This window comes from Cardiocondyla obscurior, linkage group LG24 (genome assembly GCF_019399895.1).
Source record: "Cardiocondyla obscurior isolate alpha-2009 linkage group LG24, Cobs3.1, whole genome shotgun sequence".
In the NCBI taxonomy this organism is placed as follows: Eukaryota; Metazoa; Arthropoda; class Insecta; order Hymenoptera; family Formicidae; genus Cardiocondyla; species Cardiocondyla obscurior.
In genome coordinates this window covers 846,489-869,393 of record NC_091887.1, presented here as the reverse complement: position 1 = coordinate 869,393, position 22,905 = coordinate 846,489, and the positions used below count along the sequence as shown (strand labels likewise).

General features: G+C 45.0%; 1 long non-coding RNA gene across 1 annotated transcript in view; it reads left to right on the top strand.

The window, feature by feature from the left end:
- Positions 1-1,665: 1,665 nt before the first annotated feature.
- Positions 1,666-22,905, top strand: part of LOC139111460 (uncharacterized) — a 29,969-nt gene continuing 8,729 nt past the window's right edge. Inside the window, exons 1-3 of the long non-coding RNA XR_011547210.1 lie at positions 1,666-2,810; positions 6,480-6,597; positions 6,747-6,781. This is a non-coding gene — a long non-coding RNA (uncharacterized lncRNA). The remainder of the gene's footprint in view (positions 2,811-6,479; positions 6,598-6,746; positions 6,782-22,905) is intronic.

Genomic DNA, 22,905 nt, shown 5'->3' with positions numbered 1-22,905 from the left:
TTCTTTAAAAAATTGTTTTTCTGCACGCTTTTATATTTCTTTCTTTTTTCTTTAAAACTTACATTTCATTGAAAATTAAATTATCCAACTAACACAAAAATTATATAAAGCTTAACCTACGGCTCGTTATGCTTAACGTAATAGTTAGATGCTATTAGAGATTTAATTGAAAGAGTTAAAAGTGTATTTGAAGTTGCTGAGATGTTGTTTTATAATAGTATCTTGGTAAAGTGTTAGATTAAAGACTTTTCGATAGGGTTACTTATAATTCGATCGCTTCAATAATTATTGATTGAAGTTAATAACACGAAAATAACGCAGCTCCATATTACGTATTAAAAAATAATAATATTCGATAAGCGACGTTATCAGTGACACGAATTAACTTCCGCGATTAATGTATTCCACGCGGAGAGAATTTATAAAGGTAATACTTTGCATAGAACAATTATTATCTCTAACGTAACGATTTAATTCGTCATATCTTACAAACTATTAAATGCCGATGTGAAAGTTAACCGGTAGTTGCGACCGATCGGTGTTTTTTCTCTTCTCTTTCTGCGAGAAAAATCTTCGCGAGGAAACGGGCGCGCGGAGATCAGCGACAGCAGACAGTTTCCAATTGTGTTGTATTTCCCTTCCTTTATGTTTGCCGAAGTGAACTTCCGGGGCCACGGTAACTTCGGCAATAAAATTACGGTCTATCGACGTTCTCCTCGGAGGCCGCTGTGGTAACGTCCTCCCGTTCACTCTCTCCGCGATCGCGGTCTCATCCTCTCGCAGACGAATTATCCTCTTTTCTCGATTATGGCAGAAATCCTTCTCTCAGATGCTCTTGAGATACGTAGGCTGTCCGCGAAGGGAGGTAAGAAGACGATAATTTTAAGAGGAATACCTTTTTCTTAAGGTTCTTCCGGTATTCGAGGAGAACGTATCTATTCGTATCCGCCTCATGATCCTTGCATCTCTCCCGGGCATTCGAGCGCCGCGTAATCTTCACGGATATATTTCCCTCCTCGCCGCGCGACGAGAAAAGTATCGCGATCCATGCTTTTTCTTGCGCGGCAAAGCGGAGGCTTTTCGGTGGTGAATTCAGCACACTCGGGGACTCGCTTCTTCAGCTGGAAAGCCCGCTTACCAGTCGCCGAGCGCGAACAAAGTTTCGGGGCCGGGTCAAACTCGGCGAGGAGATCTTCAGGAATCTGCGAGTTTTGTTCTACGGCTGAAGATTTAAGTGGAAGAAACCCTATCCCGCCCCCATCTTCAGCTCCACTCTAGAACTCCTCCGCCCCCCTCCCCCCCTCCTTCCGCGTCCTCCTCTTCCGGTGCACCTAAAGCTCAAGTATCCTTTTTATCGCGGAGACAATATCGATTCTCTTCCTGACCTAGCAACTTCAAAGACAATTCTGAATTAACGAATTACTGTTGAGCGACAGAGGGGAGTGTCCGGAGATAGGAATGAAAAGAGGAAAGAAAAAAAAATCCTCCCGTGACAATGAGACATTGATTTCGAGCCAATAAACGTTGAACTTTCGCTTCGTCGGTTTAAAATTACCTGTTTTGCAAAATCGTACGAAAATATTATGTCCATCGGTGTAATTTTTTTCGGGAAATTTATAGAGTTCTGAATTTTACGCGGAAATTGAAAAACTCGAGGACATTATCGGCAGTGAGATTTTTTTATTTTTCCCTCCGACATACTCGACGTTAAAAGAATTAAATTCAGTTGTTTCGCCGAGACGCGCGAACGTTTCTACACGTTGCTCTCTACGCGAAGAAGTTCCCCGCTAGTCGTTGCAGCTTTAAACAGCGTTAATCTTCCCGCCATGGAAAAAGGTTCTAATGCCTTAGTTACGAGTCCTCGGAGGGAAAATTCCTCACCTGTATACTGGGACTGGTTTCCCTCGCCGGCTGTTATCCGAGCGAAAACAGCGCTTACAACGGCGCTTAAATTTCACCCCCGACAATTACGATGAAGTCTCGAGATCCGGAATAATAAGCACGCGATTCGTCCCGAGAGGGTTAAATCTCGTGCCTGCGAGGTGATTTCCGTAAGGCGGGATTAACGACGCTTTATCTTGGTTAATTAGAATCGGGGATTTCATCTTTATGTGGAACTGCACTACGTTGCTCTGTCAATGCCTCCAATTTGATAACTTCGCTGAAATCGGCGTGCAACAACGTCTGCGCGAGCGGAATATTCTTCCTTTCCGAATAGCATCGCGGTATCATTTGAATAGCAAAAGCACATTAGCATACATACAGTATTATTTAAATAAAAATGGAGAATTATTTTCTCGGGCTGTGAATCTTAACGCGGTCGTATTTCATTAGCCTAAATATTTCACAAATATATCGGCCAGCAGCTTTCGAAACATTTCAATAAAATCGTAACTTCTCAACGTACCGAGAATCACAAGTTGCTCGACTAATAAATATTTCGCAGCAGTAATGTGAAATAAATTCTGCCATTCGTTGGTTGCGCGCGGTGAAAATATATCGCGCTCGAAAGTAATGCTCGAGGCGACAAGTGGGTGCATTGCGTTTCCCGTTTCGCCACCGAAGGCGGCCAGTTTCAAAGGGCTAGTCAATATCGCCGGGACATTATCCAACTTCGCATGGCAATAAACAGAAATAGACGTCGCTCATATATTTTTCTTCTTGCAGGGGGAGGTGAGCCCGCCGCCGACAATAAATTCTCCGACACTTTAACTAATGCAGCCGGAGCGGCACATTGGTCCAAACATCATCCAACGTCCGGCAGTAAATCACACCCCACGAAGTCAGCCCGGTCTTCGACGACGGCGCGGGTAAGTAGCATAAGTTTTCCCCCGACCTTTTTACATGCTCACGCGTAACGACTTACGGCTTTGCGCGAAAGTTTCGCGAGAGAAAAATTCCCGCGGCGGCTTATCCGCGAAGTCGCCGTAATCCAACGGGACGTTTCAACCCTCGATTACTATGGTTAAGTTCGGGTAAAGTACCCGGGCGTTATGACGGAGCTCCGTTTTATCCTGATAAATAGACGGCGTTGTATATACATTATATTTCTATATAAGCATTCTATAGAGATGATTTCCGGGACGGAAGTAAACACCCGACACCCCCGTGAGAGCATTTTCCAACGAAATTGTTTAATATCGAAAAAAAAAGACCGCGATATTCTTAAAGTTGAAGTAAGATCGTTAAATAAAAAAAAATAAAATTACGCAGATAAAAATATAATCTCGTTAGATATTCGAAACTCCGTGTGTGCACGTATGAAATTGCTATTTCAAGTTACCTTCTCTTCGGATTAAGCGGTTCGCCAGTCGAATTTGGGGTCGTTCGACGGGATATCAAGAGTAAGAGCAGAGCGTTTAATTCGCGGCGGTAAAGGTTCGCGTCTCGAGGAGGGGGCTGCGTATGGGTGACGAAATGAATCTCGCAACAGCGAATCGATTCCGGGCGGATTAATCAGTCAGCAGTTAGTACGGTCTGACGTAACCCTTACACGTTCCTTCGCCACATCCATTATCGTTCGCGCTGCGACGCGGCACCGGATTTCGCCGGAGACCCCGGCAGCATCTCGCCGCAGTTTCCTGCATTATCGCGCCGCGACGTAACGCTGTCGTTGCGTTAAAACGGATACGGGAAATTACAACTGCATTATACGACGTTACAGCGCGCCCGTGAGTTCCCGTGAAGTCGTAGAGCGAGATCTATTGCAGTTCAACTTCCTCGCGTAAAGCGTTATCTCGGGAGCTTGTTACTTTTCTTCCGAACACGATGCTTTTTATCTTAAACATGAACGTTAAGTTTTAAAATGTGAGTTTATCAACGCCGGATGTAAATATTTCAACCAAAACCGTCAAGATTTTCCTACAATTTTTAAAGGGACGTTTTAGGAGCGTATATACGCGCGCGTGTAAATAACGTCATAGTTGTTCGCAGGCGTGCACGCTAAAAGGAGCTAAAATGAGGATTCCCGGCGGGTTAATAAAAGCCGCGCCACTTCGTTACGTCATCGCTTCCCGATCCCCACAGGGAATATTTTGTTCGGCAGCTGTTTCCAGCTCGTTAGCGATTTTCCTGTCAACAAACGCGCCGGAACGCAATTTCGAAAAGCCGATCCTTCAATCGCGTATCGGATGACCGGCGTGTAGCGGCGCCGCGTTCGGAAAAAAACGTGCTTTTAAAATTACGCTCTTTACGCCCGGCGCGCGATCACGCCCGGCGCGCGCCTAAAATTGCGTTGTAGTCAGTTTTCCGAAACTGCGCGCGACACAAAGGCAAAGGCGAGCTTAGAACACGATCCGCCATTCAAACATTGAGTTACGCGATACACCCTTTGGTACTACGGGCTACTTACTCCGACTCTCTCTACCGCGATCCCTAGGTTCCTTCTATTCTATTACCGGCCGGTTTGCCCGCAACGTTTTCCGGCTTTTCCCTCCGGTGGGAAACGAGATGCCGAGTCGGACTCGGATCGCGGGAAATTATTCAGGGATCAAAGTGAATTTCTCCAGGATCACGGCCCGGCGATGGAAACGCATAATCCGGCGTGCGCGTGTACGTGCGCGTGTCTATGATCGCGAACCGTAAATCCGCCGCCGAAATCGACGGCGCATCCGGTCCGATTGCGAACGTGCGCCCATGTCGCATACGCGAATCGCAATTTGCATTGATCACGGTCGCGGCCGTGGGCGGTGTTTGAACTTAATAAGAATTTTAATTGAATTAAATAAACCGGCCGATTGAGAATCATGCCGGCATATTCTCCCGCTCGGTCTCCGTTTCGCATATTTGCGATCCGCTATCGCTGTCGCGGGCTGTTATCGGACTATAGAGCTTTTCCCCGCGAAATACCGCTAATCTCCGCCCGTTCCGAACCATAGTCCACTCCGAAATAATCCACAGCCCGGGCTGGTGTTTTTTTAATTAATTGGCTAATTGAAAGTCCGATACCGCGGCAATAAATTTTGTCGTATTTCGCGCGGCTTCCTTTCCCCTTTTGCGGAAATCAAAAAATTTCGAGGAACAATACGATTAGGGATTTTAAGCGAACCTTTTTTTTTCGAAACGAGGTGGAAAGCCCGACGTCGCTTTTACGCAAGAAACGTTTCCTTCTCGTAAATTTTGTTTTTGCTAAATATTTTACTCGTCAGCGAAACCCGCCGCGTGTAACAGTCTAATAATTAGTCTATAATCCTCGTTATCGAACGTATGACTCGTGTGCATTTTGTTCGAGAGACACGGGCGATAATTAATAGCGCTCGGTTTAGCGGAATGCGTGGAAAGTTCGCTGATGCAACGACAAGCCGAATTAAACTACACGTATTATCTCATAGATAAAGTAAAGCGTTTTGCGGTAACAATGCCGACAGAAAAGTTTTTTCTCTCCCGCGTTTCCTTTTCGCGTGACAAACGAGAACGTGGTACAATAAATGATATAAAAATTAAAAAGTAACGAGTATTTAATAGTTTCTAATTATAAAAAAAAAAAATAATTTTTTAACCGTCCTGTTTATTTTTAATTATTACAATTTGCCGGAGATGTAACAATTATAGCTTAAATTACAAAGGCTAAAAGCTCGTAAAATCCCGTCAGACACTTAGCTGTTTCACTCTTAGCTCCGTGTGTAAATGTGATTTTCATATTACGCGGATTTATCTTCCGAATTAGACGGCTGTATCCAGCCGAGGGCACGGACTAAAGATTCGCCGATCGGTAAATTAAATTAATTAAACGCGCGCCGTTCTATTTATGGACGCTGCTCGCGGACCAAAACGACGTGTCGCCTGACGACAATTGCCGGATAAACGCACGAGAAGTTCCGCGATGCTGCGGGGCCGTGACAGCGATAAATTTCGCACGATCGCGCGCGAACGCAAATACCGGGGCTCGCCCCGGAATGAAACTACTCCCGGCAGGCCACTTAACGGCAGTCCGTCGCGTCCAATTTTCGAACGAAATCATCTTGCGGCGATAAAAAAAAAAAAAAAAGAAGAATAGCGAAAAGAGGGCCGGGAGGGAAGCTGCAGAAGGAGGGGAAGCGAAGAAAAATTGCGGGACGAGATAAAGACAGTTCCATAAAATTAGATCGCTGCGTATAATTTTTTAAAAACTTATTTTATATTGTACTAGATATTACAAAGCACGTTGTGCGCGCGTCATTTAATCTTGCTACTTCTACGTTATAGAAAATTGTATTACGTTTGTAATATCCGGTACGAATTTCTTTGCGCAATGGGTTAGTGCTGCGTAGCGGGTTCGAGCGAACGCGAGCGGCATACGTGGGGCGTTCGCGTGATTGCCGTAGAATAAGAGGGTTGCTTGGTCGAACACGCAGCTAGCACAGGTCAATTCGTATGATATTTTTTACCGTTGATATAATTTTTGCGATTGACAGATACGATACGTGCCGCGGAAGTAGGTAGGAATAATCTAAAATGTTAATTGTAATATTAATCGAGTAAAACTTTTTTTTCTGTTTCAGATCAAGATTTAGTGAACAAGTGAACAAGTGAACATGTGTCGAAGGAAGTCCTGGCCGATAAACTGAGAGGAGGAGGAGGCCTCGGAAAGGCATCCTGCTTCAGCGGAGCAACCTCAAGGTAATTATTATTTTTTTTTTTTTACACAAAATTTTATTTTTCATTATTTAATTGATAAATTAATTTAAAACGCTTATAAATTTTTTTTAACGCTATAATATATTTGTAGTATCTCTGTAATTAAATTTCTACGTTTTTTTTTGTTACAGGATTATCACCAACTCCGCTGCTGCGCATCTGAACTGTAAGTTGCATGACGTTTTTTTAAAATAATTTAAACATTTTGGGTGGGAAATACACAACTCTTACTCAGTAAAAATTAATATTAATATCGCGATATAAAATAAAAATGTTTTACGTCGCGCTTCCAAATTCTTATGTTTTATTTATTACGTAAAATTATTTAAAAAAATAAATAAAAATAGGAGAAAGAGGAAGAGAGAGGGAGAGTCACACGTGTGTTTAATTTCAAAGCTATTTGCCTAAATGTGGAGGATAGATATGTTTCGCCGCTTCGCGATCGGTATCGGGCTTAATTGCGACTAATTCAATTATCCATGAATATTCGGCCGGATGCGCGTCATGCTGGAGTATCCTGCCTCCCACGTCCCGTAAGATACACATCCCCGTTTCATGCACGACACAGAATTTCAATGCAAATCCGTGTATCCAGCAAATATTTTCTTAGCATTATGTGCAGCCATTTTCTAATTATATACAGGCGTATATTTCTACATATGTGCTTAACATTTGTTCGCGTATTGTACGTAAAACAATACACGTGTAGCTGCCATACATACAATTTAAATCGAAATTTGATAAGCGTATAAAATTATCAATAACACAGTAATATTGATACAGGTATCGTATTGCGTATGATAAATATGTCGTGAGCAATATACTAACACGGAAAATTATATATATGTGTCATGAACGAAATTACAAAGTATCGATAATAACTTGGAATCGATAACGCGTCAGATATTGATATTATTTGCGCGAGGAGTAAGGCGTGCTCTCTCTCTCTCTCTCTCTCTCTCTCCCTCTTCCTCTCTCGGTGAACTTTCGATCGGCACCGGAAATCTGATGACCTTTCCGTTTGACTCACGGACGAACCGGAAATTATATTAATCCGTTCAGCGGATCGATGCCAAAGGACAGAGCGCGGCTGGAATGCGGGTCAAACTCGCGTGCTCGACCCCGGTGCTATCGGCTCCGATGGAGTCGATTGGCTGAAGGCCATCCTCGCGTCCGAAAAGGATGGCAAAGGGAATTTAATTCTTAACCATTTGCATTCGCGGAGGCGACAGATCCTCTAACACCGGCCGGCCGATTTGTTCTCGCTCGTAGTATCGACCGCTCGCAACAGTTGTGCATTACTGCTCCTCCGTTTTATTATTATTATTATTTCCCGAATCTCCCACCTCCCCTCCTCCTCCCCAAAAAAAGCCGATATTGGAAAATGCAATGTTCGGAGGAATATATCGCGTTGCCTATAGCAATGAATTACAATCAGCGCGGAAAATAATACGCGCGCAAATTGATCGCCCCGGGCGCTAAAGAAGCCGAAGTCTGTTCCCGGTGTTTTAACCCTCCTCCCCATTTTCTCCACCGTCCCCCGCAACAACAACCAATGAAAGTAATTTAAATACCGCAGGAATCTGGTGCCGTTTGATGTAACATGGTAGTGCAATACGGCTTGCTCGTGCACGCGCCTATTTTATTTCCCGGCGATGAATTCATGTCCGGGATCCATGTATTCATTCGACGGCCGCGTCATCCCGCTACAAAAGGTGTATAATGCCGCGCTGTATAATCACCCGGAAATATTGAAAACGCGTGCGATAGTGATTTCGAGTCGACGCGTCGCGACGTCCACCCGCTCGTAGTCGCGCGGCATCTCTCGTACGAGATGAGACGACGTCGGATGCACTCAGCCGAGATAATACTCTATCAAGGAATGTATTTTGCGAAAATATGAATTTCAACATTCTCTGAGTTGCGACAACGTGCCCGATTTTTATTTTTCACGAAAAAGCGCTCAGGGGCGTTTAGATTATGTTAGTCCAGTATTGTTTCGAATTTCGCGAGGTTTAAAAAAAAAAAACACAAAAAAAACGTTTTCTCGTATTTCAGCCTTTACTCGCGCGGGCTTTTGTTCAGTGATACTTCGAGGCGGCCCCGTGTGCGTTATCCGGCGGGACAAATACTGAAAAGTTCGCGCGAGCAAGCCGGATGGGTATTCCGCCGTTTGATCGAAGCCTCGCCGACGTTGCGAGCGAATGCATTGTTCGGCGTCGTCGTGTAGCGAGTAGCTTTCATAAGCCACCCCATCGGAATGAATTTCGCGCTGCGCGGCTCTGGCCGCAAACCGCGGAATTATACTTCGCTCTTTATGCTTTTATCGCGACAGCGTTCGTAACTGGATGCGCCGGCTTTTCCCCGACTTCGTCCGCCCCGTTTTTCCTCGCCGGTGTCGTCGAACAATACGTACCGATGTACGCGGGAAATAATTTTGTAACATTCTACTCGTTAATTTGCGGAAAGTTTATAGTTGCGGCGGTGCCCGACGTTGAATAACAAAAGGGGTTGTAAACGGATTGCGCCAGCCTCTGAGATAAAATCTCCGATCGTCCGAGTATTTTTTTCTAATTAATTCACTTCATTCGCATAAATATACAAGGGAAAATTTTTATCGGGTCGAAAAAAAAGCGGGGAGGTGGGAGGGAGGGAGGGGCGAGACGATTTTTCACCTCGCGAGCTACCGCGCGAAATAATATCGCCGTCGCGCGATCGGTGGACGTCTTCCGGTTTTTCTCTCGCTCTGTCAAAGGAAATATCGCGGAATAACATAAATCCCTATTATAATATTCCATATGTCAGACTTACTGGACTCGTCGGACGGCGTTCAAGCGTACTGTAAAATATGAAAGAGCGCTTGCGGCTCGCAATCGATTTATTATTAGGTCGCTCAGGGATTTACCGCCGTAACGGCGCCATAAGAGGACTTTTGTTCGCGGCTATCGGGTGTTCCTTTTGTACCGCGTTAAGAAGTTGGGACCCCGCAGGTAGACTGTAATTATCTATTATTATTCGCGTCTTGAATTCGCAAAAAGCTCGGCGGATCATCGCCGGGGCTATCCAGAAGGCAGGAAAATTATTAATTTAATAATAATAATTTGTTTGCAAAAATTGTGAGAACTTTTTTTTTTTATAAATAACAAATTTAATGAAATTTAAGTATTAAAAAGATAAAGTAAATTTTTTAACTGTGTAATTTCGAAGGAACGAGACTCGAAATTGATTCTCTACGCGAGATCGTCTCGCGTTCCCGGGCTTGCGACGTATTTCGTCGCTGAAAGATGGTACATCGATAAAGCCCTTCGGTGCTAAAGCGTCTCTCGCTTTATTTCACCGTTTCGGCACTTCATATATCGCCTTGCCATATATTTTTAATATTTTCCGCGAGCGCGCGCTCGCTGTAACTCGATTTCGCCCGACTTTCCCTGTACGGAGTCGTTGCTCGACAAATGCGCGATGTGTTTGCCCGGCCCGAATATATTTCCGAAAAGCAGCCGAACGAGAAGACAATTCCACCCCTTTTCCACGTCGCCGCTCTTTGTCTTTCATCCCCGCGAACTCTTTCCGCGCTTCTCTCTGTGCAAACTTCGAGACAGGCGAGCTCCGTTGTATGCGATCGATTCTCTCAACTCCAGCCGTGTCACTCAAAGACAGCGAACTCGCCATGCGAGAGACGCGAATTCGCGCGCAAGTCGCGCAGACGAGCAGCTTCGAAAAACTCAATCGAAAACGTAACCCTTTTCGGAAAATTAACAAGCAATTATACAGATTTTAATATCCCATATTCATCGGGCGTATTCCGGCTTCGAAATATTTTACATTTAAACGTAAACGCGAGGTAAATCAGATAACGCCGTTTCGAGATGACCGCCGCGAAGACATTTTTGCGTAACAATAATAACAATGACAAAGGCATGCCGGTTATCTGGGCGGCCTGGGTCAGCTCGCTTTTTGCACCAATTCGTTTTCCGGAGCGCGGCCAGATTTTTCGCCGGCGACAGGGGCGCGCAATTAATCGGCGGCCGGAAAAGTTAATGAACAATACCCGGCGGCGCGAAAGCGGTCATTCGCGACGGTGACCGATGGTATCCATTTATTTCCGCGGCTCCGTCCGACACCGAGCCCGGAGTTTGGTCCCCGGATCGACTTTAACCGGCGGCTCTTCGCGAGCTTTTCCACCCTCCCCCCTCTTCTTACTTGCATTATGAACGTTTGTCACATTTGGCGGCTCATATCAGTTCGCCGACGTCGCCGTCACGCCGAAATGTTCGCCGCGACGCCGGCCAGATTGCGTTATCGATTTCCAATGCTTGCTCAGCTCCCACCCCATCACGGCCTCCTCCGCGCATCGCGGCTTGATGGAGTCAAGTGCGCACCCTCGCCAACACGCGTCGCCGATTTTTCATCTTATGTATATCAGCCCGCTCTCGGTAATGCACATTATCAAGTGGATAGTCGGGATCAAGTATTAACTTCCCTTGCGGATATTTTATCAAGCAAAATTTAAAAGAAAAAAAAAAATAAAATAAAAAGAAGGAAAGTGATTTCCAGCAATAATTTCGAAAATGTTTGCTTCCCTTCCGAATTTTAATTCGAATAATGTAACTGACCGTTTTTCCAATTCGAGCACGCAAATACGCTAGCAAGCAATTTATTTAATAATTAAATATTAATAATGAGATAATGCAATGATAATGCGTTACAATTGGAAACCGCACGCGGCGCAACATTTCGAGCGTGAAGGAATGATTTTAAGCAGCATTCATGCCAGAAATGAAAGTGGAGAGATGGATGGATGGATATCAAATACAAAACGGGCGGGTTATTAATGGGACCTTTTTTACCGCGCATTCTGAAATAAATTTACATGATTATCAGATATGGAAATCGAATGACTAAATTATTCGTTATAAAAATTTATCTCCGAATTAATTTGCGCGAGGAATCTAGTTTAAACTATTAATATTTAATTTCAAATTTCCTGCGCGAGGTTTTCGCGAAACAATTTCCCTTTTTTTTTTTTTTTAATTCAATTATTATTCATAATTTGCGCTTTTGTATTAAGAGCGAATGCTATAAACCTGAGTGGACCGATGTATTAATTAGCCGGCACATTAATATAGAAGCTGCGCGGATAGACGATCACGCCGCTCATTATCGTCGTTGACGAGCTACATGCCAAATAATTATCTAACAATCTCGGGCAACAACGAGTTTCGTAATTATTACTATTAGCATATATTTAAACGATATGCGCGTTCTTCTCGACTTCCGCTAATGGGAGGGACCGATGCACGTCGAATTATCGATGCAGCGCGACAGTGGCGAATTATACGGCGCTACTGCTGAAAATCTGTTTGCCGTAATTGCAGGTGGATTAGCAAGTGTATTCGAAAGGGATCGAACAGAGTCGGAAGAAGGAACGGGGGAGCGGGGGAGACGTGACGTAGGAAGGCAATATTCGCTCGCGGTTATCAGTTCGACAAAAGCTCCTCTATCTCCCTTTTTCCTCCTCTCTCTCTCGTCCGCCTCTCGCGCTGTTTACAAAACCACTCGTTCGATCTAGTAATTTAAATTCGCTTGCCGATATGACGAAATCGAATCGCGAAACTGACAATCTATCGGATCGCCATAACGACAGAAGAAATATTGCACGCAACGTTTTGTTGCCGTAACGAGCACGGTTAAAGACTATAAATTAAATGCATTACTCTTTTATATCGATATATATATATATATATATTTAAAAGATGCATTGCCGCGAGAGCGTCATACGCGGATTGTTTAATTGGGCATTAGCAGGTTTTATCAGAGGGAAAATGTAGTCGCGTAATAATGGACCGTTTCTTAGACTTATATTGAGCCATACGATTTCATATTCGGAGCCGAATTTGAAGTAAACGCCGCTGTCTCGGAAAATCTCGCGTGTTTCCCCGGTGGCGTCTAGCAGACGGAATTTTTCGTCTGACTTGAGGCCGCTGCAGGGAGAAGGGAGGGGGGAGGTTGGCATGTTTGGGACGTCGAAGGGAGTCAAGGGGCGAAGCCGGACGGGGGAGCAACCCGGATCAATAGTTCCGTTACCGCCTCACTCAATTTGCTCTGCCTTGCTTCCACCAAATTCGTGCAAGTTCACTCGTCGATGTTCATTAACCGTGGCATCATCTTCCCTTTGTCGCGGAGAGACATCCCGCCCGTTTAAAGTAATTCGCCCGGCCCGCGGCGCGTTCTTTTTGCCGGAGGGAAGAGCTCGCCCTTGACCGAGTATGAATTTCCAATTTTTATATCTCGCGTGAATTATGACCAAGCACCTTTCAAATCCTCCCGGAATCGCCGTTCGAGCGCCTCGAAACGCTTAACATTATTAAAGAGACGTTTAGCCGGCAAAAAAAAGCGCCCGTCACCTTTGCCTCCCTCGATCCCGGCTTTCTCTCAATCAGCCGCGAGTAATCTTCCCTTCGCACGCCGACGAAACGACCATTCCTTCTATAAGCGCGTTTAATTCGCGAAATACGCGCGTCATCGTTACCGAGATTTCCCGACGCGATCGGGAAACTGAGAGTAGATTTTCCGGCTCCCGCTTCTCGAGGATGATCTCCCGCGCGATGAAGAGGTTTCTCTTTGACGGAAATAAGACGGGCGCTTCTGCTTGGGAAATGAAGCTCGTTATTGTCCGCTTTCGAGTGCCGACGTTTTGCGGAATTTCCGCCTCGCTTTCGAGACGTCACCCGGCGACTTGCGTTGTCACTGGCCTAATTTGCTCGGGCTTCTCCGCAAGTTCGCCCGCGGAAACTACGCTCGCTCAGGATACCCTCGCGCCTCTTCACACGGAAAACTTGCCCGGCTTCGCGGAATAACTCGTTTGTTCGGGGCAACGCGTCTAAAGCGGCGCGAAATAATTTTTTTTTTTTTTTGTTCGCCGCCGGGAGAAAGATCTCTACGGGACGAGATCTCGATGGTCGTGGCGAATAAAATTCTCGAAACTTGGCAAGCCAGTTTGTCCGCTCGTTTTTTTTTTCTTTTTTTTTCTTTCTTTTTTTTCTTCTACTTTCACTCTCGCTGGCACGAACTTCGAGGGCGCGATTTTTTTATTTTTATTTTCCAAGATTCGCAAGTATTATTCCCTGCCCTTTCAGTAGGACCGGAATCACGTCATTTCATTCCGTAATTGAAGCGGAATCGAAAGATGCTCATCTCGGAGAGCGCGCTGTTTTCATCGCGAATTGTCCGATCGTTTTCCACGGGCAGTTTAACGTTTTTTTTTTTTCAAAATAAAAATGTCGCATGGCGAGCGTTTTTCCGAGCGCACGGATTCGTTTTTATTCGCCGACGTCTGCCATTGCAAATTCCCGCCGTAACAGCAATATATTTCTTCGGCGCAACCGACAACAGACCCGCGCCGACACGTCACTTTGTTTGCTTTTCATTTATTCTCGCGAATTCGAGCTCGTTCATGCCCGGTGACGTTCATTAACTGCAAAGATACATTCCGCCGCAGCGGCTCTTTCTCTCGATTTCCTCCGAGGGAAGGAAAGCGAAGGATACTTTCGTCTTCGTCGGGAAGCGATTCGTTACGTAACGAACGGAAAGCAGAAGGTATCAAAGCTCCTCGCAACAACGCGGATAACCGACGGGCGCGAGATGCGGTCGGCGGTACAATTTCTGATTGCCCGAGACGGACACGTCGGTACATCGTACTCAGATTCGCCCAGTCGTAAAGTTTACAGTGTCGAAATGGGATCGTACGTTTCCTTTGAGAATTTAATAGCCGGTTACGACCGCAGTTTGCGAATCTTCCTTGAATTTTGGCATTTAGTTCCGTCCGCTCGCGACAACGTACTCGTCGCTGAAATTCCAATAGTACTCCACTTTCTCGTTGCTCTTTCATGTATTAACGCGTGTCTCGATCCTCGAATCTTAATGGCGATTTTTCGCAAACGGATAATCGGGATCACGTCTGTTAGCGAGGATTAACAGTCGACCCGGGCAAATCGGGGGGAAGCTGAATTCCCAGCGGTCACGACACCGTTGATCTTGGCGAACGGCGGCGGGGACGCAACGGCGGTTCTTCATTTGAAATTAAAATACCGCGGCTTTATCTCGCGGCGGACGCTAGGCAAGAGCGTCTCCAAACAAAGCGGCCAACGACGCGCTGTTTCCAGGGCGCCGCCGGGCCCTTAACCCGTGAACATTCGCATTACGAGGAAAGAGGACGTGTCTCTGTATTTCCGCTCGTTCGAATAAAAAAACGCTGATTAAATATTCCGCGTCGGTTCACGGCAGAAGTATTATGTTAATCCCGCCAATATTTCTCCCGAGTGCCTCCTTCAGTAATGTCCCTTTCCCCGCCCGCCCTTCCGCCAGAACGAGCTTTTACAAGCGTGTCATTTCGCGCACCCTTATTCCACGCGGGCGCGAGAAATTGTCGTGTTTACGAGGCGCGCGGTATGGCATCATCAACTTCCAGTCGGCGATCGCGCTATCGAGAAAACACTTCGCGAAGTGCATATATTCCTTGCGCGAGTAGCAGTCGGCTGCGATTATCTCCAGCGGAGCGCGCTTCGCGGCCCGTTTTATCGCCCCAGCTCGACGGTTTATCGCCGTGTAAACCACTGCGCCCGCCGAAGCGCATCGGCGACTTTTATCTCGCAGTCGCGAAGCTTTCACGGTCAATAAACATATTGCTCGCCGGTAAATACACCCAATTCGAGGGGGAGGCTGCCGTAAAACCACGTCCCAGAGATCGATCCGTCGCGGTTTACGCCGGCCGTTTCGCGGCCCGATCGAATCACGATCGCGCGATTTATCAGATAGTTCCCTTCGGGGAAAACATAGAAAATCTATTGGGTAGGTTTTGCGGGCCGTTTAAGTGAATTTCGCGTTTGCGCGAGAATCGTGGGCCCGGGAACGAGCTAATCCGCCGGGACGACAACATCCTGGCGTTCTCGTCCGATTAATTAAAGCAACACTTCAAAATTACTTTGTTACGCCGCGAGATTAGAGGGCCTGATATTTTGCTTTCGCCCTTTTACGACGTTGCATTCCTTTTTTTTTTTTTACGGATAAAACGTGACTGAATTTTTCCACCCGAAGCAGGGTCGCGTTCGTGCCTGACTAAAACGCGGCGTTCAACTTATCCGGCTTGAATTCGTAAATTAGGCACGGATATTCATCACAATTGTATCGCCGTTAAACTGATATCGCAATAATTATACTCGCGCACGCATCCTCGCCTCTCATTAATTATGTTCATTAATAACCCGCGCGCCGCAGCGGGCGTGGCACACGGATTTTTAATCCCGCAAAGCTTCCTTAAACTCTAGCTAAATATTTGTTAATTATGCTCGCGAGTACTTACATACCGCTTATCGTAATTGGCCTTCACTCCAACGATAATCTTAGGATTAGATAATCCTGTCCGCTCCCAAAACTCCCCCAGTTGTTTGGAAAATGTTTAACACGACGCGGATTAATCTGCGATTTTTGTTGCGTTTTTTTTTCTTTCTTTTCTTTTCAACGAATTAATTATGAAATTTCTTTAAATTTTTAATTGCGAATATTTTTATTCGAACGGACGTTGAGATTTATTGTTGCTCGATTGTTTCTGCTTTTCCGCGATGCCAATCGGTTCTGTCATCTAGATAATTTCCTGCCGTTAAAGTAAATATTAATTTAATTTTTGTTACTTTATTATTTTCAATTATTTTATTTTTTAATATTCGCGAATTTTTTTTTTTAATTATTTTTCTTTTTATTCCGTTTACATTTCACTGCGATATTTGACATTTATCCCGTTTCCGCCGTCTTTCATTATGAATGTCTAATATAATCACGGGGAATTAAAAGATATCACGTTGCCCTCGTTGCAATTCCGTGTTCTCGCACAAGGACTCATTTCTAAGCAAGAGGAACGCGTCGTAAAAATTGGCCGTTCGTTGTCGCCAGCGTAAAAGCGCGACCGCGTAATTAACGTGGCGTAATTAAGCAAGCTCGCCCGCGCGCAGGTAACGATCTTTATGCTGACAAGCTGTCGAGAGTCGCGTACATTCGCTCGTAAACGGAAGCGAGGACGAGCGTCCTTTTGCAGACGATGGTGGAGGATAGTGATCCCCGAGCTCGTTGGTAATTGAACGGGATCGTTACTCCGGTTAAATAGAGGAGGGGAGGTAATTAACCCTTTCAGAACACCGAATCTTTATTTATCAAAGAGCAACTTGGAAATCTCTCTCGTAGATTATTTCAGCAAACGATTATTCTTACTTATATAAAGATTCTTGTCCTTCGGGAAAATTTTACCCTTTTAAAAAAAAAAAAATAAGTTAATCTGCGAAGTATCGGGATGTTATCAAAAATAATTTTTGCAAACTCCTCTCTTGTTAGAATCTACTTTTAAAAAGATGATTACGCGTAATGGCACCGATCTCGTGGAAATTTCAATAGCTTCAATATATACCCGAGTGGAAATTCAATCTAACTAAAAAAATTATTTAATGACCACTTAACCTATTCGTGATTTATCTCGTGTACTATTCAACAAAACTGTCCCTTACCGAGCCAGAAATGTAACGCTCAAGTCATCTAAGTAATAGACAATTATTTGTATTAATTAAGTTTTTTTATTATTTTATTATATAATAATTTATATTAATTAAGTTAATTAAATTATATTAATTAAGTATATAAACATATACTTGTTAATGACGAGCTAGAAAAGCTAGATATCTAAACGTTTTTCGCCGCGTGCTAAGTCTACTGCGCGTTTTGACCTATCCAACGCACGCTCGACTTCCGAAATAGCTGGCTGCCGGGCCCGCCGCCCGCGCGTCCCTCGCCCATCCGCCCGCGCGGCCCCCGCCAGGTTGCGCAACACGATAGCTGCCGGCCGACGTAAACGCACGTGTTTACGGCGCGCGGCGCGCGTGGCGGCCGGCGGGCCCGGAGGTCAACGACCGCGGCAGTCGAGCGCGCGTAGGCGTAGGTCAGAACTTGTAGTAGGACAGCACGCGGCGAGAAACGTTTAGATATCGAACTTTTCTAGCTCGTTGTTAGACAGTAATAATTGTCTCGCGACGTGTCCCGTGCTAAATAGTGACTAGACGGATACTAAACTATTTTTTTTTTTATAACAATCTTATTTTTTTTTTATTCTGTACAGTAATGGGTAGACACTAGATAAGAAATATATTTAATCTGCGCGATCTACTACTAGCTGTAAAATCAGAATAATTACAGATGAATTTCCACTCGGGTATTAACAAGGAATTCTTTTTTTTTTTAACTTGAAAGTTTGAAAATTTTTGTTCTGGATCGTGCTCTTAATAATAAAGACCGCTGAAGCCGGCGAGATGAGCCCTCTTATACGAAATTGTCAAAAGAGAGAACGAATTTGTAAAAATATGTTCGCAGGAAGAATTTTATAGAACAAACTTTCGTAATAATCTAATAATTATAACGGGACGCGCGGAGCCAATCTCGCCAGCTCTAAATTGGAAAAAGCTTTCCAAAAAAGTGTCTCGCGAACGAGCGGGCTCTTTCTCTTCATGTTTATTCGCTGCCGACTAAACTCGCGTCATCGGCGAATTGGGTAAACGATGAAACTTTTGCGTTCGTTGGCTCGCGACAATTCTGCGATTTTCCCTCGCTGGTAAAAAAAAAAAAAAAACCGCCGTTGTAATAAAGGCCGCTTTGCTCGCAACTAGCTCTCTTCTCCAGTCTTAGTAATTGCAAGTGAAACTCGAATCCTGGGATCTTATCATTCAGGAACTCGAGAAGGGAACTTTCGCGAACTTTTTATATTTTTAATTTTTAATCTTTAATAAATACTCATAGCTCGGTCCCCCGGGACGATACTCGTGAGAATTCTTCTAACTAACGACATTGCGCAATAAAAATGATAAGGGAAATTAATTTTTAATCTCTTTAAAATGCAGCGCGGCGTTATGTAACTTTGTCTTCTCGCAGACCGTGGTGTGAACCGGCCTTAATATCGACACGGCTTTCTGGCGACCTCGCCGCGGATCGAAATAATAATTAAAAGCTTATCGCGGGAATTGGCTGTATGCCACCTACGTAGATATTGCTGCCTTTTTTTTTTTTTCCCCCACCCCCACCTCCTGACGGCATGAAAGGACACACGCTGGAGCGGCGGGCAGAAAAAGGTCGCGAATAAATTGTTTTAATTAAATAACCCCCTTTTCGAAAATTGGTTTCGTGCTTGGTGAAGCGCTAACTGGCCTCGCCTTTTGCGAAAAGTCACCGTTTATGAGAGCCGGTGTTGCATCCCGGATTGGGCGTCGAGAAAAATACACACGGACGTGCGTTCCCCGCGGAGCTGAGAGACCCCGGAGTTCTTGTTTAAATTTTAACGCGCATGCGGATATTGGTATGCAGGCTGCGCTCGATTTGCGCGGTTAACGCGTTACCGAAATCTAGACGTGAAAATCCGTATAAATCAAAACTGCGCGCGTGAACCGCCAGCATGCCGCGCGGAATGGGAGCTGAATATCGTTTCCTTCTTTGCCAATATGAATATGTAGAATACTGGCGAACTGCGGGGTGGGGAAAAAAAACGAGCGAAACAACACCGTGCGATTACAGTTAATTTAATCTTAGCTTTTTACACCTTCTCGCTGCGAAACGAGTCGCGGAATATTATTAATCGAGGTATTAATTTTTAATAACTTTAAATGTAGCTGTTAATTTAAATGCAACGGTAAGTTTCGCGAAAAAACATTAAACGACTGGAAGAATCCAAGGGTTTTCGAGGAGCTCTCTGCAAAAGTTTAGGTTTAAAAGAGGAGCCAAAATAAAATAAAATAAAAACGTCAGACGTATGTCAGAGAGATGACGCGAGAAATGTAGATATTTTTAATGAATTTCTCGAGACACGTATGTTCTCGCGAGTCCGACTTGGTTCATGCGCGCCGACTTAATAAAGAGCATCACGACTACGTCGATAGTTGCATCTGGCGAGCACATTTGCGAGGCGAACGAGGTACGAACGAGGGAACTGCGAATGAAGGCGATGCCGTTAAAGCCGCGCCCGCAGAAATTTAATTTAATCAGCCGTCGTTGCGCCTTTGACCCGACGCGATTAAACATATGTAAAACGCAGCCGGAAACTCAGAGCATTTCCATCTCGTTTCACCGCTCTCCTACGCGCTCAAAGATGCCCATGTCCCATTGATTGGACCGCGAGTTGCTCGCTTTTGTTTGTTGTACAAGCACGAGACAAACTTGTAATACGGTTCGCATTAGCGTGATAGAACATATAATGTATAATCAGGTTTCATTTCAGCGCTCTCCTTTCAAACAGGAAATCTCTCTGTCTCTCTGTCTCTCTGTCTCTTTCTCTCTTTCTCTCGCCAGATTTTAACGCAAACGCATTTTCCCAAATCGTTTTTGTGCACGCTATGAAAATCTCACGGCACAATTTTCCGTATTTACTAAGCGTCTCTGTTTTTCGATATTGCGAGAGAGACGCGCATCGCTGCGCGCGAATAGATTTATTACCGGCGCACTCGACGCATCGCGTGCGAAGAGCACCCCTTTCGCACGGAGGCAGGGAGGATCGAGAGGGTGAGCTTTTCCCGAAAGAAAACATCCCATGGAAGCGCCATAATTCTTTTTTATATTCTGATTTTTTTTCCACACGGTGTAACGAGCGCAAAAATAATTAAAGGGTCCTATCCCTTCTTGCCCCTCTTTCCGGTGCCGCTCTTTCTCCGCGGAACCGCCGATGAACTATCGAATCGAGGCCGCCACCCGCACGTTGGCGCCAGCATAATAGCCGTAATAATAAGTTACAGCCGCGATAATGGCCGTAATAGCGATGGTAATTGGAAATATTAACAATGCGACCGCCTTTGTTCCGCGGTGTATTAGAAAGAAGCACCTGGTTCGCTGCCCTACCGGCAATGAGGTTAATTAACGACACATGTTTCCCAATGTGTTTGTACGTACGCGTCTAATCGCGGGACAATTAAACTGATAATCTTCCGATAAAAGTACTGGTATTAGTTTCGAAAAGCTTCCGTAAAATTGACCCTTTGCGCGGCAGGACAACCTTAAATCTATCCGAGACGGAGCTCTAACTGCAGTTAGGATGCCAGGAATAAGCTCGTCGGTAATATCCTTCGTCCGGAGTTTCCCGGGGCGTCGAAGCGCGCGTCTAGTTCTCGACGGCGTCGACAAGCTCGTTGTCCTCGCAGTTCCAGTTAGATTTCGACCCTTTTTAGGGTGCCGGTGCGCTCGTTCGTCTCGCGGCACGTAGGATCCGTTGAGGAATGCGGTCGAGGGGGGAAAGCGGTGGGAAGGGCCGTCGCAAAGGGGGACGAGGGCGGACAGGGAGACGAAGAGGGTACTGGCAGACTGCAACGCGCCCTGCCAATTTCCGAAGCTTTCAAAAGCGACGTGGATTTATGGCTCTTCCCGAAGTAACGAGATTCCGCGAGTTCGCGGCTTTTCCAGCAGCGGCCGTGCATGCTTAGGGCCGAGATACTTACGATGCGCCGACAATATCCAAGCGTATCGCCTTTCCAGCTTGACTCGAAAGTATTCCCGATTACGTCCACGCCTTAATTAAGACTTATCTCTTCCTGTTAATAATTTACGGTCGACTGCTATTATTATTATTATTAATTTTTTTTTTAAAGAAACATTTTCCGCTTTCTCAAGCATTCGCATTTTTATCTTGAATTTCACATTATTTCGCTTGAGATAAAAAAGTCTGTCTCGAATATCTTTCATTTCTTCGGGGCGAAAAGTGACGACTAAAATATAAATACGAGTCCTGTGTGTTTGCCGTGACTCGCGAGATTTGGCTCGCGGATCTCGCCATTTCGCCGCGCGAGTATCATCCGGGCGCCTCTGCGTTTTCCGCCGACGAAATTGCGGATACTGCTCGCTCGGCGGAGGCCATCCATCCCGATTCCCAGTTTCCCACCGAATCGAAATACGCCGCGTATCGTTGCGCCACTCCATCGGCGATGCATTTGTCAAACGGCCGGCCGAGCGAGCCCATCGAAAGAGACCGAGCCAGCCGTCGAAAAAATTAATAAACGGATCGTCACCTTAATGGAATTTCTCTCGTCTCGGTTTACCTCCCCCTTCCCCCCTCCGTTTCGACTCCCGGCTAATAGCGAACGATTTTTATTTTGATAACACACAGCTGCCTGCTCCGTGCAATTTACGGATAAAGTTACGGATGCGTTTCTGTATCGCAAGAATATGTATTTTTAGATATTTTCTTATTGCATATTCTTTATTTTTTTTTTATAAATAATTTATTATAAATATTATATATTCTTACAGTTAATTAATTTATCGTACTTTTTTTAACAACGAAGTTTTGCATTGACATTAATATATGCATCCGTTAACTTCATTGTACGCTTCTATTTTTTCTTTTTTTTTTCTTTTATGACACGGAAGTGTAAGAATCGCAGGATTCCGTAAGCGATTCCCGAAAGTTATGGACCGACCGCATGTCCCTGCGGTCGGTGCTGCGTAAAACGAGGGCGAGGATTCGGCCGTTTCGGCGATTTACGACCCCAATGTGTCCGGGCGCTTACCTCGGTCCGTTCCTTCTTATCATTGTCTATCGCGACGCGCGTTCCGCAGGACCCGCGGGGACACCGTATCCTCGTGGGTTTCTTCGTCATAGCTGGCGGGCGACCGCTCGATCGGAAAATCGCCGACCCCGGGCGGCACAACTTTAAAATTCATAGAAACCGACTGCCGCTCCCGCGATGTCCTACTTGGATAACGGAACTCATTTTCTAAGTCCTCCAAGAAGCTGTGTCTCGATTTGATTGCGATTAAAATTAACTCCGCGAGCGCTGCGACCTGAATTCCCGGCGATGAAAATTGGGGCATATTAGCTGGAAGCTGAAACGGTCACCATTTTAATAATTCTACTTCTTTCTCATATTCGTCATTATATCCTCTTTAAATATTTAATACGCGTAGACACGAGCCTGCTTTATTCACAAGTGTCCGTATTCCGCTCTGAGGGGAAAAAAAAAATAAAAAAAAAAGAACGCTTGAATTTATTTGCAAGCGAAATAAATGTTGTAAAAAAATTTTTTTTAGGCCGCGCGTAAATAATTTACACCACGCGAGTCAGTGATAAACATTGCGTTCGTTAATTTCACATTATAGTAAATAGTTTCCCTTGCAAACCTGTCGTTTAAGAGAAATAAGTCGCAATCTATTCATAGTTATATCTGATTTAAAGTTACGATCCACGGTTACATTTACGACGCACACTTCCAACTGCCGGAAATTTCA